Below are 19,357 nucleotides of genomic sequence, written 5' to 3' on the forward strand. Positions count from 1 at the left end.
GTGTGGAAAGAAACCAGGTGGGCCCAGGAGCAGGTGGACAGTGGGTTTCGATAGCTGCTTCATGAGGTTTGGCTGTGAAAGGGAAGTATCCTGTAGGCTTATAGTTGCTGAGGGACAGCAGGTTAAAGATTCCAGCATCATCTTGGGGAAGACGTTTCTGGTTACTTTATAAAACAGGTTTAAACTTTATAAAATTGGTTTAAATGTTAAGGTCAGCTTGTCCTCCTGTTGGAGACATTAATGACTCAAAGAAACAATTGAGAAGGTAATTTAAAATGTTCATGTTTGAATTACAAAAATCTATCTGAAACTTGATAATTAATGTGCCATAGCATTCTTTGTTACCAGTGATTTTTTTTCTATCTTTAATTATGTTGTATTTAAATCCGCTCTGCCATTTAATTCCCTATTAATTTGTGGGGTTTTCTTATACATCTTCTCTCTGGTGTTTGAGAAAACAATTTATAAACAGGAGAAAAGTTAAATCCAATCTATATAAAGCCTTTTTATTTAAATTAAGAAGACAGTGTGACTGACATCTAAGCAAAAATGTTGAAACCAAGAAGAAACTCCTATAACCACCAATAGTAAAATAATTTTTACTGGTTCTCATTTCATTCTATGACTTGTGCCCTTGGCTCTGTGTTTTATTTACTTGCATTCATACTTGGGCTTGTATTTTCTTATTTTTGTATCCTGCTTTAAACAAATCACTTCGCTGTAAATAAGATAGGGAGAGATGTATTGACCTATGTAATTGAAAATCCATTGGTGGGTCTTACTTTCAGGTTGATTAGTATGAACCTGAGTCATGAATTCCTCCCTAGATGAGTGATGGGATCAGTTTCCCCACAGTTCACGTGGAGCAGGAGGGAGGTGTAGATATCACACAAAAAAGCATATGTCCCATGTTTATATTTAGACTTCTCATGCAGGGCAGAGTAGACTTTTAGCTTCACTGGATGGACATCCCAGAGCAGGATTTGGATGAATTCCAATCTCATTACTTTATTCTAGTGAAATGTCCCATTTTCTCTCCTTCAATTGGTAACCAGCTCATCTGATGATTGGTTTATAGGCTAGGTTATTGAACTGAATACTGGAACATATTTCTCTATGGATAGGACCAGCAGACTTCTGATAAACGGGCTCTCTGACAAAATAAGCCAGATTTACAGTGTTTGCCAATTCCTTTGGTGTAAATATTCCCACCACAACCGATTGCAAGCTACCATTGTAAAGTCACTGAATGTGGTGCTGGGAACAGATGTGCACAGTTAACTCTCATGAGTACTTGCAAATCAGCCTACCTTCTGTCTAACACCTGCTCTTATGTAATGCACATTTGTATTTATAGATTGTTTTCATAGATCCAGGTTTCATTTTGAAACCTTATGCCTTGCACCCCATTGGCTTTGTCAGCTCGGAGACTGGCTTATTGCAGTTGCTCTTTCTTCAATTCCTATATTCAGTCATTCATCCTTTCATTTAACAAATATGTACTGAGTGCCTACTATGTATTGGATAATTTCCAGTGCACTGGGAGTATAGCAGTGAACCAAGCAAAGTCCATGTTCTTGGGAGGAAACAGATCATTATAGTATCCTTTTTTTTTTTTTCCAGGTGAAAATGATGCCAAAAATTAAGGCAGGGAAGTGGATAGAGCATGATGAGGAGACTGTGGATGGAGAAGGGGCACTTTTAAATAGGATGGTTATGGAAGGCCTCTCTGAGCAAAGAACTGAATGAAGGGAGGTAGCAAGCCATTCGAGGTTTTGTAGGAAGAGAATTCTGGGTTAAAAGAATAGTAATTTTGGTGGATGTGAGGTGAGAATAAGCATGGCATGTTAACCAGATCATGGAGAGCCTTGCTGGCCATTGTACGGACTTCGGATTTTAAGCCCAATGAGAAGGTAGCAGGGGAAAACCACTCTGGGTTCTGGGTGGGTACTTAGACCAGTGATTCCCAAAATGTAGACCACTGACCAGCATCATCATTAATAACTGGGACTTCAGAAATGCAGATTCCTAGGCCCCACAGGCTACACCTGGCCTACACCTCCCAAGGAAACTCTAGAGGTGGCATCCAGCAACCTGCATTTTAACAAACCCTCCAGGTGGTGCTCTCAGCTGCTAGAGACCTGGACTGTCTGGGTCCTTCCCCTGTCTGGGCCGCCGTCTTCTGGGCAAGTTTAAGGGTTATTTTTCATGGTACAGGTACAACACTGTGAGGTTACTGAAAGAGCATAGGATAGTGCCCATGATGACACTTTGACAGGCCATCGTTCTGCTCATGCTGGGATGGGTCCTGGGATGCATACACCTCACCATGATTCCCATTGTTCGTCTCCATTTCCACGTCCTCCCTGTGTGTTCTCAAAGCCGGTGGTGATTACATCACAGTCTGCCCCATGGGTTTGCTTCTCCCTCAAACAGTTTTGTTAAGTGTACCTCCATTGGTGGGTCCTTTCTGTAAGGTCATTCTCCTTGAAGTGTAACAGTAAGAACAGTTTGCAACACAGCATAAAGGTTAGATAATTTATATGTAACTGCTATGAATTAATTATTCCATGATACTAAATCTAAATCATGTTAATTATGGCTCAGCCCCTACCTACCCCAGACTTTTGCCCTCCTTTGAAATGATGAAAGGCGTAGGTAACCTGTGGCCCCAATGAGCTGAAGACCCTTCACCCCTCTCCAGCACTTCCTGATTGCTTTTATGGGGTGAATGTAGCCTAATATTATTCAAGTCATCAATCACCTATTAATCTCACAAGTACCAATTTGTGTATGGGGGGTAGCATATTCAATATTAATTCAAGAACTTTTCTTAACCTAAGGAAGAATCCTCACAGTCTAGTAGTTAATAATTAGTTTTTTTGAGTTATATATATAACTGAATTGTATGCAAGTCCTTAACAAGTCAATGTGGGTACCTAGCCTGCAGAAATCTTGATGATAATCTCAAGCTGATGATTCACAAGTGTTATTTCAGCAGGTGTTTTGAACTCTGCTTTGAGCTTGTTCCAGCAATTAGATCTGGAATTCAGTATCCATTGTCTGAAAGTTGGATTTTTATCCGATCTTAAAATGAAAAATGAAACAAAATGCAAGACTTCAAAATAGAGAAGTTACAAATTTGGTGTGCAATTCCAGAATCCTTGCATTTCCCAAAATAAGAATTATTACTGTGATGTTTGTTCAGATGTAATCACCCAGGCATATTTCTAAACATATCTGTTATTCTCATTACAAGCAATTCTAGCAACAAAAATAATAACGATTTTTCAAGGATTATAAGTTCGTATAATTGCACATCAGAGGAAAATATGGGTATTAGAACCTCTCAAATGTTGAGATGCAGCACAGTGTTGCCTGTTATATTTTTCCATTTCTTGTTCATGAATTTCAGCTTAAATTATATCAATTTTTTAAAACTATACCCTTTTATTCAGAGGGCTTAGTAATGAAATTAACCATGACATGGAATTTAAAGTATTCCTTGATACTGAAATTCTCTCTGCTACAAAGTGCTTGTTTCAGATTTTATTTACATAGTTATCATCACTTATCTGGGGACACATGAATCTGTTTTCAATCTACTTCTAAGTTTCTACCTTCCAGAGCTTATTGTCATCCATTCATGCATACTGAAGATTTTTTCTAATTCTATAATGGTTCCCTGGGTGAGAGTCTCATCACTGTACCGTGGCTGCATTAAGGAGGCCCAGGGGAAAGGTCACTTCCATGATACCACATGCCACGTCGGCAAAACTTCAGTTACTCAGAGAGTATCTGTGGTGTTGAGCTCCACACATGGCTGTCCCATAGTCCTGAGGTCACTGATGCTAACTTGTGGATCACCCTCCTGGTGGCCACCACATATATGTTACCTGGCCATTGAGGATTTGCTCAGACCTGCACATTATAAATGCCTCCTGATCTCCAACACTGTTTTCATGCCACCAATCCAACAAGTATTTCTGTTTCTTTCCTGCATGCGTACATTCACATAAAGATTTGTGGACAAATAATGTAGGTTTTCAAATGAAAGTTCATTGAAATGAAGTAAGGTTTCAAAATGAAGGAATTTTTTAGCTTGTCCTTATACTCTGAGTCAAGCCACACCAGAGCTGAGAATTAGTGAATAAATCATTAGCATGCGGCCCTGGTACCTACTCAGTCACTTGATGGGGACCTGAAGTAGTGCTTAATGCCAGCTGTTCCACCCCAGGTGGGAAGGTGGTGTGTGGATCTTTCTCCTCTCTTGCCCCTCGTCTTGGGTGAAACAATAGTTTCCTGTTGGCTGCTCTAACAGAGTACAGCTTGAATTTAGTATCTTACAGTTACAGATTGATTATCTTCTGACCCTCTGGAAATCAGAAGTCTGAAATGAATTTCACTGGGCTAAAGATGAGGTATTGGTCAGGACATACTTTTTCTAGATGTTCTAGGGGAAAAGTCTACTCCCTTGCCCTTCCCGTTTTCTAGAGGCCTCCTGTACTCCTTGGCTCATGGTCTCTTCCTCCATCTTCAAAGTCAGCAGAAGAGTATCTTCAGATCTCCATCAGATTCTCTTGCTTTCCTCCTTCCGTAATAAGGACCCTTATGATTACATAAGGGTCCACCCAGCTGATCCAGGGTAATATCTCCATTTCAGGATCCTTATCACATCTGCAAAGTGTCTTTTGCCATGTAGGGTTCATATAAGCCATATTCATAGGTTCTGGGGATTAGGATGTGGAAATCTTTGGACGGACTGTTACTAAGCCTATCATAGGTGGGACTCTGTGTGTGTTGTGAAATCCAGTGCCAAGAACATCATTTTTCCCCCTGCTGAGCATGTGCTCAGGAATGGCAGTTTTGAATTGTGCCTATTTCTCTTGTGTCCTTTGGATTCTTGGTCTGTGGCCAGGCCAGTTCCCTTGTCACTTCTCCTGTCACATTCTGGATTCTAGCCTCTCCTTGTTCTTTAGGGCTAACATGTCAGCTTTGGGTCACTGCATGCTTCTTAAGCTGCTTGCTTTGTACAATTGGTGTATTTGCACTTAGAGTACCAAGCAAAACATTGTAGGGGCCCGGAAAAATCTGACTCTGCAAGCGTGGGAGGAACACCCAGAACATATCCTTCATACCAGGCAAATTAGAAAACACTTTAAAATAAACGATTGGGGGGGGGGATGAGTGTCTCAGTTGGTTGAGCATCCAGCTATTGATTTTGGCTTAGGTCATGGTCTCATGGTCCTGAGATGGAGCCTTGCATCGGGCTCCATGCTCACTATGGAGTCTGCTTGAGATTCTCTCTCTTGCTCTCCCCCCCCCTTACATACGTGCATAGGCATATGTGCACACTCCCTATCTCTCTCAAATAAAATCTTTAAAAAATAAAAATAAATAAGCAGTTGGTAGGGCATCATGATAGCAAAAGCTGTTTGAAACTAAATCCCGTGGTGAGGAAATTTTCGTTTCCATTCAGCCACGTGTTCTCCTGTTTTCACAGGGGCTCAGTAGCACTCACCCACATGGGTGTGCACAAGTTACTTTGCAGTATCTCTCCTTAGAATGTCATAATCACCTTAACTTCTGTTCTACCTAGCACACCATAAATGCAGTCAACTGATCTATGCATTCTCTGACAACTATAGTTCCATTTGCTTTATTTAGAAACAAATGTAATTACTTAAACTGGAGAAGACAGAACTACTTTTGCAGCAAAGTCAAAACATGCATCAACACTCATCTCTATAATAATTTTACCAGAAAAAAAAGTCCTTGGTGGCTTCTCTCACTAATGAAGATGGTCCTCTACAGTGGTTGGTTTCTTAATAAGTAATATGTCAGTTCTGCTCTTATGACCATAAACGTTGCATGGCTAGCTCACCCTAGGTGGCCAGGACTTGTGCAGATGGAGCTCAGGTATTTCTGTTGTAAGGTTTGTAGTTGAAGAAAATAGCCTTTTGAGGCAGATGGATCTGGGATTAAGCCTTTGATTCTGCTGTCATCTTGCTAAGTATTATTGGGCAGAGTCAGGGGTGACAAAGGTGACAACTTTTTTCTAAAGGGCCAGAGAGTAAGTATTTTAGGCTTTGTGGATCACATGGTCTCTGTTGTAACCATTCAACTTTGCTAAAATTGTAGCATAAGTGAAAAATAGGCATGTCTATATTCTATTTAAACTTTATTTAGAGAAATGGATTGGGTTTGGCCCATGGGTCATATTTTGCTGACTCTTGGGCAAGATATTCAGTCTCTAAAATTTTAATGATATTAATAATGAATATTAAGAGCTAGCTTTTATGATGTTGTTAAAGTTTAATGAGATAATGTATATTAAGTTCTCAGAACAGTACCTGCCACAAAGTAGATGGACAATATGTCTTTGAATAGATGTATGTATAGATGGATGGGTGGATGAATGGCTGTATAGAAAGATGGATGGGTGAGTGGCTGGATAGGTGGGTGAAAACATAGGTGGATGGGGAGGAGGGAGAGAGGAGGGAAGAAATAAAAAGATGGGAGGGATTAAAACTGTATTGAAAAATAATTTGCCAGTATCTGGGAGATAGCTCTTCTTTGCTACAGAGATGATGAACTGAATGGAGTTAATCAGATAATTCATGTTTGTCACGTGGAGCAGAGCAACAATACTAAATAGGTAAGCTACAGAGGCTTGTGCCACCACAATAAAAAAAATGTTTAATTCCTTTTCTACTGTCCTCTTCCCTGTCCCACCCAGGGACTATTTGCTGTGAGAGTTAGGGCCATCCGCCTTCACTCAGCATCTGTATAACTTCCCTCCATGAATCCAGGACAGTCATTAAAACCCAAATGTGGAGACTCCAGGGATCGCCTGCATTCTGGTCCCATTGTACTCACACCTGCCTGTCTTGTCTGTGCTGGTGTCTTGCTGCTGTACAGGTGGTTACAGGCCTGTGGTGGCTCTTAGGTCTTAGGGTTCTTAGCTCTGTTTCTGCAAATGACTGACCTGTTCTCTTGAGGTCCCCTTAGGCAGTCTGGGTAACTTTGCTTGTGCAGTGTACATATGTCCAAAAAAAAAAAAAAGACAACCTTTCACTATATTTGAGAAATTACAAACACATCCCCAATTCATTATTAATAACCCTTGAAAATAATTGAAGAAGCTCAGGCTGGAATTTCTGGCTTTAAGTTGTTATCTCTGAAACAGATTGTCCCAGCATGTAATTAATATGTTAGTGAAGACAAAAAATAATAAAACTACCCACAACACTAAAAACTGGCCCTGAAAATTAGAGCATGAGCAGATGTGAGCCCAAATATAGGTGAGAAGACTCTATGCTGTACCCTATAGTCTAATTCTTAATTCATACACACGTGGTCTATTCAAATGAGAAGACTGAGCCTTCCTACCACGTGAGTGCAGCTTTTTATGATAAATATATGATTAAATACTATAAAAATGGATCCAAAGCTTTATGAGAATTTTGACATGAAGAAAAAAGATAAAGCTATATTAAAAATTTGAGGCTTAATCTTGCAGAATCTCATAGGTCATCAAGGGCTTTATATCAAACAGTATGTTCATCATGCAGACAAAGAAAAGAAAAAAAAGAAAAGAAAAAAGAAAGATACAGAGGTTAGTGCCACGATGGAGATGCATGCATGTTCTAAGAGAACACAAGCAGAGGCTTCTCACCCAAGCTTGAAAGGAAGGAGAGGCATTTGAAAAATGACAATACTGCCTGTCAGAGTCACATAATGGAGTGACCATATGACCCAAAATTTCCAAAATGGCTCCAACTTTCTATATTTTTTTCCTTAAGGTAGAAGATTCCCAAAATGTGTAAAAGTCGTTTAATTTTTAGACCTTTGGGAATATTTATTTTATTTTATTTTAAAATTATTGCTATTTGGCTTGGAAAATATGGTCACTAGAAATGTGAAAGCTCCGTGTTAGACTCAGGCTGTTAGCTGGAGTCTCTGGAAGTATGTGGCACCAAGGGAGCCAGCATTGCATTTCCTACAAGATAGAAGAATGGATAAGGTGGCCAGTATCTGTAAATGAGTGCTCAAGGTAGAAATATCTAACAGAAATCGACACATCATGGTACACAGTGATTCTTCTTCATGAATTTTCAATGCGACTCAGTCAATACTTATTTCTGAGTTGACTCTCTTTCTTCTACAGTATAGTAGTTGACTTTGTGCCCATAAGCACTCACTGTGCTCTCCCAGTTATGGGCTGACCCATCCACTTGGGTTTCTACACTGCATACTGAGATGGAGATAGGGCACCACTATGCTGCCTGCTGGGTGGAGGATGGGGAGGGAACGGGAGAAGCAGAGGGTGGAAGGGGGAAGGCAGGCTGAAAAAAGCCATCCAGATGAGAAAGCAGGCTGCCATACTCTTACTACCAGATTTACTCTCACGGAAGGAATGAAAGGGGGAAAAAAAAGTTTTCCAGGAAAGGATCCAGCGCGTTTCAAGTGCCAGAAATTGTGTTGGATGCTTTAGTATGTTTTATTTCATGTCATAGTCATATACTTGATCTTTCCTTCTTCTCGCTCTCTTTCTCCGACACATGACTTACCAAATTAGATATTTTAAAGTCTCTAGTGTGTGAATGCTGCAGATGTGCCTCAGAGGACCTAAGGATCTTCTTCAGGGCTACAGAGCTATTATGAGTTGAGCCAGACCTCAGAGAGACTTGCAGCTCCAGAAGGCAGATCTTCCCCATGCACACTGGTCTCCTCTGTCTTACCAGTTTAATGGCCTCTTGCCTTCGCCTTCATCTATGAGGCTACTGTGTCACTGCTCATCTTTCTACCCTGTTTTGAAAGAAAAATGCTTGACAGTTAAAGAGAATTCTGTAACTGTCCTCTTCACTTTGGCTGCCAGGAAGCTTCTAGTCCAATTGGAAACTTGGCCGGGGTACCTGTGGAAAGCTTACAGCCAGCACGCGTGTGTCCTTCTTGCTATGGCCATCATAGCTGTCCTTACGCTAGTCCTCATGTGCGACTCTGGATGCACAGTTTGCCACTGTGGTAGCATGTTCTTCTGTTGTAGGCTGGCTTGGCTCCTTAGTGGAATGTGGGGTGGTGAATAAAATGAGAAAACAGCTAAATGAACACATGTGTTCTGCATGCGCTGCGGATGGTTGTTAATTAACTCTGATTGGCAGCTCCTGCCACATTTCTTGCCCCTCTCAAATCGGAGTTTCTGAACATCCCTTGTTTTTCTCCTTTATCTGTTTTCTTCTGGAACATTCTGGAACTAAATGAATTGGGGATGAAGAGTCTAGCCCCCATTTTCATTTTGACAAAAACTGTTCCAAATGGTTTGTGCATTTTACGCAGTCCTCTCAAAGTGGTCCTAGCCTTTTACTAGATGTGGCTTTTAAAAATCATTAGTTTTTTTTTTTTTTCCTTTTCCCAGTAGTTTGAGCACCTCAATGAATGCTTTGGGCTACTTGCAATATTAATAACTCATGCCCTTCTAACCTTATGTTCCTGATAAAGGAATTTTCTGTGTTTAAAGCTCTGGGATGAATAATGGCTGAGTGTTTCTGTTGTCCTCTTAAAATGGAGATTACTATATGTTGAATCACAACAGAACTACTTTTTTATAGGCTGTGAATAGCATAAAGGCCCATCATGTTATTCTAGGCAGTGCCAAGTGAATGGATAATGGTGAGCCAATTATTATAAATAATGCCTTGTTTCCTTTTGGCCCCTGTGCAAATTTCACATAGCAGGATTCTATTAAGGGCTGGGAGATGAAATTAAAGGAGACACTATTAACACCAGCACCTAGCACAGTGCCTGGCATAAGTCAGTGCTTCATGCTAGGTGAATCATTGTGAGCTCAGCAAGGGTTTTGTGTTTTGTTTTGTTTGTTTGCTTTGTTTTCCCTTCACTCTTCATTTGCTGTGATAAGAGTTACTGTCATTTTCTCATTCAGGTTCACTCATTAGGCTGGGTCCAGCCCGGCAGGGCCATGAGTTCAGGGCACTTGGCAGAGAGAGCTCCTAGCAGCCCAGAAAGGTGAGCAGAATGCTACTTCGTGAGTCTGGTTGCCCTAGAACCAAAGGAGGGAGAAAACAGGAAGGGACATTCTAGCAGAGCAAGTGGGGCTGAAGTTGGCCTGAGAGAAGAGGCAAAGCTGGATATAGGGACAAGAGCCTAGCATTCAGAATCCAGGAGGATCGGGGGCCTGCTCAAGAATGGGTGTGGAGTTGGCTAGGATGAGGGGCTCTGGAAGAAGCACGTGGTTGATGTGCATATGTCCCAGTTCCTGCTGGGCAGGAATGTTGATGCACACTACAAAAATTCTGGTATCTCAAAGGTCCTGGTGGACTGGAGGCATATTTTCTGGCCTCTCTTGTGCTGGGTAGAATAAGCACCCCATTCTTTCCCCGTCTGCTCCCATTCTGTCAGGTTTAACCTTGAGAAAGTTGACCCATTCACCTCTCTGGGCTTTAGTATCCTTGTTGGCAGAACGAGGGTGTTGGACTACATGTCCTTTAAGATCCATGCCTTTGGGAACGCCTGGGTGGCTCAGTGGTTGAGCATCTGCCTTCAGCTCAGGTCGAGTCCCACATTGGGCTCCATGCAGGGAGCCTGCTTCTCCCTCTGCCTGTGTCTGCCTCTCTCTGTGTGTCTCTCATGAATAAATAAATAAAATCTTTAAAATGAATCCATGCCTTTGTGTTTTTGTTTCTTTCAGTAATAATGATGTGAAACATTTTCACATTAAAGCAGTGTTTTTTTTTTCCAGGCTAACATGCATCTGAAAGCCATGAACATCTATGTTTCTAATCTTGTTTTTTATTTTGACATCTGTTGCTCTGCATTGACATCTTTTTAATTTCCAGCTACAAGCAATTATAATTCCACCCAGCAACGGAGTCAAGGACCAAGCCATGTGGGCAGTGGGAATCTTAATTTAATATGGATGTCTCACTTAAAATTGTTTGTGTATGTACAAAAAGCAGTACCCATTCCAAAGCTAGCATTCTGCAATTTGGTGACATATCTGTGATTTTCAGTGGATGGTCTTCACAGGCTGGGGCATTGGTGGAGGAAAAATATATTTTCTAAGATGGAAGGATATTCAAATTTAATTCATGCAAGGAGAGCTCTATCCTTTAAGATACAGGTATGCAGAATGGAGAGCAAGGAATTAAGGAAATTTGGACTTGACACTTTTTTTTTTTTTTTGAAGCAGTAACAAGGTATTTCGCTATCTCTTAGCTCTCATTTTGGCTCTGCCTTTCTTGAGCTTGCCAAGAGGATCTTTGCTCCTCCTGAGTCTTCTATCTGCTGCGTATTGGCTGTCCACTTTCATAACTATCACTGGGTAATAGTAGGGAGGAACATGGACATCTGGAATTCAGGAGAAAGAAGTATTCTGGAAGTAGAGACTTGAGAGTCCTCAGGATATACATAGCAATTTAATTCAAAGTAATAGATGAGATCAGACAGGGAGGAGAGAGATCTAGTATATAAGACCAAGCAATACCAAAATTGAACATATGGGCAGAAGATGGAAGGCCAGCAGAGTAAACCAGAAAGGAGAAGTGGGGAAGCTGTCAGACCTCTCAGGAGCCAAGGAACTGTGACTATAAAAAAATGGGGAGTGGTCTGTGATGTGCCACACTGGTGGAGTGGTCCCTTAAGAGAAAGACTTAAAAGAAATCCTTCACTGAGAAGCAAGGAGTCCATGGCAGGAAAATTTCCAACATACAGGTGAAGGCAAAAGTTGGATGGAAGGAGCTGAAGACAAGAAAAGTTGAGATCGCTTTATTTCAGTCTTTCAATAAATTAGCCTGTGAGGGGAGGGTTTGGACAATAACAGATGTGGAGATGAGAGATTTTGTTCTTTATGGCAGGAAAGAGTTGGGCATATTTCAATGCCCAACTGGAAATCTGGGAAGAAGCTAGTGGAGAGGAGGTTGGAGATACAAGCAAGGGGAGTGATTGGTGTGGCGAGGCCTTCCAGGAGGCATCGGGCAGGGGGTCCATGGCCCAGGAAAGAGGAATGCTCCTTGCTCTATGACAGGGCAGAAGGAGGAAAGAAGGGGTGCCGGGCAAGAAAGGGGTGTCAGAACGTTTCTTTGGGATGCACTCTTCTTGCTTCCATGAAGTGGGAGGTGAAATCATCCTCTAAAGTTGGGATAAGGAAGGATTCAGGCACATGGTGAAAGTTTGTAAGAGCAGCAGCGGAGACCAGGAGTGGAGGTTCCAGGAAGATGGAGAAGGATTAGTCCCACTGACACCGGAAGGCTGCCGTCAATCTATGGAGTTGTGTATTTCTAGAGAACTCAGCATCATTGTTGGAGGATGGTTGGTTGAGTTGGTACAGGGTGTATTGGGTTGAATTGTGGCCTCGAAATTTATACATTGAAGAGCTAACCCCTCAGGATATCAGAATGTGACCTTATTTGGAAATACGGTCCTTGCAGACATAATTACGTTGAGGTCATTACAGCTCTAATCCATTATGACTGATGTCCTTATCAGAATGAGACATTTAGGCACAGACATGTGCACACAGGGAGAAGGCCATGTGAAGGTGAAAGCAGAAATCCAGTTGATGCTTCTAGAAGCCACACATGCCAAAGATTACCAGTGAACCTCCTGAAGCTAGGGGACAGTCATGGGACAGATTGTCCCTCACAGCCCTCAGAAGAAGCCAGCCCTGCTGATACCTTGATCTTAGATTTCTGACCTCCAGAACTGTTGCAGGTACCTAGTCTGTGGTACTTTTTTATGGTGGCCCTGACAAACCGAGACAGAAGGGGTAAGGTGATATTTTTTTTCTTTTCCATCCCCCACACCCCCTTCCAGTGACTTAAGGCAAGTGACTACCTCAAGGCAAACATTTTAGGAGCACGTTCTAAAAGCATTGTGAAATAGATCACTCAAGGATTCCAAGGTGGGTCAGGAAAGAAGGTGAAATGAGAAAGGACCTCTACAACAAGACTAAGGGATCGATGCTGAAATGCTCTTCCAACTCCTATGGTTGTGATTGCTGAGTAGCTTCTAGGATCTCTGTTTCTTAGAACTGCTCCAACTCCCTCTTCTGTATGTTCCTGTAAAGATTAATCTTAGCCTCCAGGTTTCTGCTGAAGTTATCAATGTGTTGCTCCTCAAATTAGAGCTGCCATTTAGATCACAGCCAGGGTATTTGCAAATAATCGTATCTTGTTAGGCGTTAGCTTACATTTACATATGATAGCCACAGATCGAATCTGTTCTCAGAGGGACTTTCAAGTTTTCTCAGCCCTGTGAGTCTTCAAAGGGCTTACTGACTAGTGTGGATTTAATGGGCTATTTGCCCTGTGATTCAGCATTTCGTAGGCTCCAGTACTCAGAGAATTTGCTCATTAGCTTCGAGAGACAGCTTTTTAATGGAATAAAATAAGAGGGAAAGTGGGTTGTGGTTTCAAAAGCTACTCTGATTAAAATCATATGGACAGCTGCTGTTCAGTGCGGTGTCACCCGGTATGAATGAAGAAGTGCTCACTGTCAGAAAGCCATTGGGCTGTAAATTCTGTTTACTGTACAACTGGCAGCTTTCTGCCGAGTTTAGTTTTCAGAATGCCTGAGTAGACTGCGTTGGGCAAAACCAACTTTTTTATTTAAAAAAAAAATAACTTTTTTCTTTATTGAAGAAAAATTGGAAAATACATGAAAATAAATATCTTTGTAAAAAGCAGATGATCTCTTGAGTTTTAACATTTAGGGCGTCTATCCATCTGGTCTCTTATTTCCCCCGTGCATACATATACATGCATACATTTACTTAAATTAGAATCATACTGTGATACAGTTTTGAAGCTTGCTTTAGTTACCATTCCATCCTGACCACATTCCTGTGCCACGGGAACATTCTTCAGTGGTGCCCCATGTTCCATTACCATAATTTATTTTAACTAATCCCTCTCTTTGGCAATTTAGGTTGATTCTAGATTTCTGCTATTGCAGAAGATTCAATATACATTTTTCAGTATATGATTTTTTTTTTTAAAGCTTTGGACTTTTGGTGATTGCATTAGAATCTGTCGAAGGTCCACCAGAGGTGTGGAGGGCTTTTGACAATGAGTCCTTCTGGCTAACTCCTTTGAGCGCTAAATGCAAAAGCCCCTTGGGAGGAGGGCACTGCCTGATTCTCCCTCACACATCCCAAGGAAGAATTTTATACCAGCAGAGCCACACTCGGAGGCGGCTGCCCAGGAAATGGGCTTTAGTGCACAGCACGATTGCGTGTGATCCAGTGGGGGCCTCGGAAGCTTCCTCTCTAATGAGTTAAGGCTGTGACTCACAGGAGACTTGGGTTGCGGTGGGGCTGCTTTATTTCCCCCTCCCATCCTCTTGGATTCCTTATGATGGAAAATTCATAAACTGTTTTTGGTGACAGTTGTGCAAAATGAAAAGCTCTGTGAATGTGTGGAGAATAGATTATCCTGACTGCTGTTAAGCATTTGACAAATTGGGAGTTTTGTCATACATCAGAGAACAATGGAGGGAGAATAGGAACGATGAGAATCATATAAATACAACACACCTGACGGCTTCCCGGCATCATTTATCTTCCTGTGTGGTGGGGAGGGTGACGAGTGCAAGGCGGGGATAGATGGGTGGGTGGTGGGGAGGCCACTGGCCTCCCTGAGGCTGTGTGGTGCCTCCCACCACCAGAATCCCCCTCAGTGTGCATTTTAGGTGGTGCCAGGTGGTTTGGGGTCATGCTCATTAAAATTCCTCAAACCAAAGAAAGATTTCCCAGGAGTCTGATGTGGGAGGTCTCTGAAGCCACCAGTGGGCGAGGTAGGAGTCTCATGTGCATTTAGTAGGTGGATAAAATGGCCACTAAGCCCCCTGCTGGCCAGTGAAGCTGAGTCTGGAAGTCTCTCCATGTAGGAGTGGAGTCAGAGAGGCATGTTGGTTTTTTCCTGGCTGCCTGGGCTCCCACTCGCCCTCAACAGGAGGTGTGCAGATAGCCACACCTGTCTTAGGGCTCAAGTGAGGAAGGACAGTTTGGCTAGAATATTTAGTTGCTTCTATCGTTGAGTGAGATTTAGAGCACAAAGAGAAAGCTACAGAGAGGGCAGCTGGGTGTGTGTGTGTGTGTGTGTGTGTGTGTGTGTGTGTGGTGGTGGTGGTGGTGGTGGGGTGACATCGCTGGCCCAAGAGGGTAGGCCGGGCTGTAGGGCTGGGAGAGGAGTATTGGGTAGACCTAGCAGCAGATTTTCGCTTCCTCAGTGTGGTGTGACCTTGGGCTGGGAAGTGGCCTTTTTGAGACCCAGCTTTGTGACCTATATGCTGGGATGGCGGTACCTGCTCTGGTAGTGATGTTGTGAAGATTACGTGCAATGTTGAAAGGAGAGCGTCCACACACCCACTAGTGGCTCTGATCAGAAAGACAAATAATAACATGCTGGTGAGGATGTGCAGAGATTGGAACCCTCATCTACTGCCAGTACAGATTTCAAATGGTGCAGCTCCTTTGGAAGACAGTTTGGACGTTCCTCAAAAGGTTCAATGTAGAATTTCGGTATGGCCCAGCAATTCCATTCCCAGGTGCATACCCAAGAGAAATGAAAACATACATCTCCAGAAATACTCGTACCCAAGTGTTCATAGCATTATTAATTCACAGTAGCACCAAATTGTTCACAGCAGTATTATTATTCACATAGCACCAACCTCTATGTCCGTCAGCTGATGGATAAGTAAAATAGAAATTTATTATTTTAAAAAATGAAATTCTGACACATGCTACCACGTGGATAAACCTGGAAAACATTATGCTAAGTGAAAAGAGTCACAAAGGACCATCTATCATATGATCCCATTTATATGAAATGTCCAAAATAGATGAATCTCTAGAAACAGTAAGTGGATGCATGGTTACTTAGGGCTGGGGGTGTTGGGGCAGAGTTTGGAGGGGGGAAGGGGAGGTGATTGCCAAAGGGTATAGGGGCTCTCCTTGGATAAAAATGTTCTGAAATTGATTGTGATGATGGGTTCCCAAGTCAGACTATATTAAAAATCAGTGAATTGTACCTATTGGAGAAATTGTACAGTATGTTAATTATATCCCAATAACGGTATTACCTACCCCTGTCAAAAAAAAAATAATAATACATGGTACATAACAGGCGACTTATTTAAATAATAGTAAGCCCTTTTCTGTCTCACAGATGAGTTTGGGAAAGGTTGGCCAGTCCTCAGTTTTCTGCTTTTCAAGTTCAAGTCTTCTTGTTATACCAAGTATCTCCTCTCCAAAAAGAGACACTGGGCCTTCATTTGAATCAAAAGGGCTCACCAGGGCCATTCCCTTTGTGGAACCATGTGGTGCAGAAGATCTGGGGGTATGGGCTAAAATCCCAGTTTCTATCCATTGGATTCCTTTTTTATGCCTCTAGAAAGCATTCTTATTGATCTAAATGTCTGCAATGAGTCTGTATACCACAGTGAAGAAAAGCAGTTGGAAAAAGCTATTGTTCTAGAGAAAGAAAGAAGTTCTTCCCGCTAACTTGGGTCTTCCTGCTGTAATTGAAGTCGGCTTCCCACCGCCTGTTGGAATCCTGGAATCTTCTGAGGCTTGGATGCCTGGAGTCAAATGGAATAAGTGCCTCTTTGGAGAACAGCTCCTGGAGGCCATTGCACATTTGTCACATGTCAGTGGGATCTGCATGTGGATGTGAAATGTATATTTAAAAATGTGCACACACTCGGTTGCACACGCATCCTGCTCCGAATATGTTTATCCAATTGCCCATCACAGGCCCGCCCTAGGAGGCTGAGCTGACCCTCTCACCTTTGCCTGACAGCCCATAGCCATCGCCACCCCCCACACACATCTTTAAGCATCCCCTGGCCTCCTTTTCCTCTCCTTGAGGGAGGGCCACTGGAAGGTTCTGCTTTGTGGTGGGTTACTCATCTCTAAAGACAGATTTCTCACCTTAATAGAAACTGGTGGTTCCAGCCCCCATGGCATCCAGCAGCTGAGGAACAAAGTCCTCAATGGATCTGGAGTCAGTAGTCTCCTTTTTGAGCGGCAGCATAGGGTATATGAAGTGACCTCTCTGTTTCAGGTTCCTCTTTGGTAAAATAAAGGCATGGACCTAGGTTTCCCAAGGAACTTGTAATTTGGAGACACTCTTGATGCTTCAAGAGAGTAAGAATGCTACAATCAAGAGTACTGGAATGTTCTAAAATACATCCCCCATGGGGACTGGAGGCAGGCATCTGGTCTGGGACCATGATGCTCCCTCAATTTTAAAGTCTTGTACCAGCCTCTGACTTCTTTCCCTATAGTGGCTTTAAGACATTCCCCCAATTCTGAAGTCTTGTACCAAAATCTGATATCTTTCCCTATAGTGGTTTTAAGACATGGCCCCAAGTTCTTTGGCACTCCTCCCTTTGGAACTAGAGCCTGTTCCCTTCCTTGGAATCTGGGCCTGCCTGTGACTGCTCCTCCTCCTTGAGAGAAGCATGGCTGATGTAACTTTTGAGGATGATCTCCCGGGACACTTGTCCTTCTGGAGATGCTCTTTCTCAGAGCTTACCCTTTATGCAGAGAGAGGCCTAGATCACGTGGAAAGGCCACCTGTCAGTGTTACCACGTGACAGTCTCAGCCGAGCTGACCTTCAGCCAGCCCAGCCCAGGCACCAGAGATGTGAGTGAAGAAGTCTCGTTGGAAAGGCATTCTTCCTGCTTCCGCTGCCCCAGCCCTCAGCTGTGCAGATCTTTGCTGGGTATTCCAGACTGACCAGTTCATGTCCCAGACGTTGTAGAGCGGAGCAAGGCATCCTCTTGCACCCTTCCCAAATTCCTGATGGACAGAATCCATGAGCATAGCAAATTGTTTCCTGTTTTATGCCACTACGTTTTGAAATGTTTACTCTTACCATGGACTGGATGTAACTCCCGTGTGATGGTATTTGGAGGTGGAGCTCTCTGGTGGTGATTTGGTTTAGATGAGGTCATGAGGATGAGTCACCACGAAGGGATTAGTGCATTCACTGAGGGAAGGCTGTGTGAGTACACAGTGAGCAGTTGGCTGCCCGAAGCCCAGGAAGATGTCCTTCCCCAAACCCAACTATGCTGGCACCCTAGTCACAGACTTCCAGTCTCAAAAATGATAAGAAAATAAATGTGTATGGCTTAAGCCACCTAACCCAGGATATTTTGTTATAGCAACCAGAATGGACTAGCAGCTGTACAATGTAAGAAACTGGAATATACCCAGTCTGAGAGCTTTGACATATGCCACCTGGCCCCATGGTCACTATGAGCATGGTCTGCAAAAGTGTAAATGGGTCACTGCAAATATACTTTCAGGAGGACAATCTTAGTTTCAAACAAGACGCCACTGGGAGGTGTGCTTTCTAGGACAAGAGTTGAACTGAGAGAGAGAGAGAGAGAGAGAGAGAGAGAGAGAGTCTAGCAGAGGTGGTGTGGGAAGAAGTTCTGGAGCAAAGACACAGCTCTCTGGAGAGACTCTAGCCCCAGCCCCCATCTTCCTTCCCCAGCCTGCACTGTGCGAACAGCCCAGCATTGTTTATCCCCAGACGGAGTCTCCTTCCTCCCGCCCTGCACCAAATCAAAGCTATTATCCAAGGACAATGGGGGGACTATGGTCTTTTTCATCTGCAGCAGAGAGCAAAGCTGACAACACGGGTATTTATATCATGCTCTGGCTTTCTAGGGGCCTCATATTCGTTAATGAATTAATCCTTCTTAACAACAATCCCTTTATTAGGGGGGCATCATGATGCATGTTTATCAGACAAGGGGACTAAGGCAGTGGCTAAGGTTGCTTGTGTGCATGGGGCTTCACAGCTGGGGCCATTAAGGACTTAACTCATCCCAGGGACAGATGAGGCCATCAGGCGCCAGACACGTAGTTGTGATCTGTATGTGAGTCCACTCTCTGGACAGCCCTTGGATAGATAGCTTGACTGCCAAGTCTCAGTTTCTTCATCTGTAAAATGGGTGGAGATTTAATCTCACCAGGGAATTTTCATGACAAGAGGGAGAGGCATGTAAAGATAGATGCCCCATCAGCTGTGACCTATTACACACACATGCATTGCCATTGCTTCCAGGAACAAGTGACGATGCTACAGTTAGCTCTAGTTGTAAGATCAGCAGCTACACCAAGGGTGAGGGTGAGCAGAGCAAAGTGAGGACCGACCACTCAAGCCCCTCCAGACTTGCGGTGAGGATGAGGACTCAGAAGCAAAAGCAAGGACCCTCATGTTCTCCACCCTTATGCACCACCAAACTCAATCATTCAGGTTTTATTGTATTTGACTCTGTTGTTTGATCTTATTCTTGCGTGTTCAGAAAGTCTTTTAGTGT

At 42.9% G+C, this 19,357-nt stretch overlaps 1 protein-coding gene across 3 annotated transcripts in view; it reads left to right on the top strand.

Moving 5' to 3' along the window:
- The window catches only part of PTPRT (protein tyrosine phosphatase receptor type T), a 1,038,801-nt gene that overhangs the window by 483,103 nt on the left and 536,341 nt on the right, over positions 1-19,357 (top strand). The window lies entirely within an intron of this gene.

Source organism: Nyctereutes procyonoides, unplaced genomic scaffold (genome assembly GCF_905146905.1).
Source record: "Nyctereutes procyonoides isolate TBG_1078 unplaced genomic scaffold, NYPRO_anot_genome, whole genome shotgun sequence".
NCBI classification, from domain to species: Eukaryota; Metazoa; Chordata; class Mammalia; order Carnivora; family Canidae; genus Nyctereutes; species Nyctereutes procyonoides.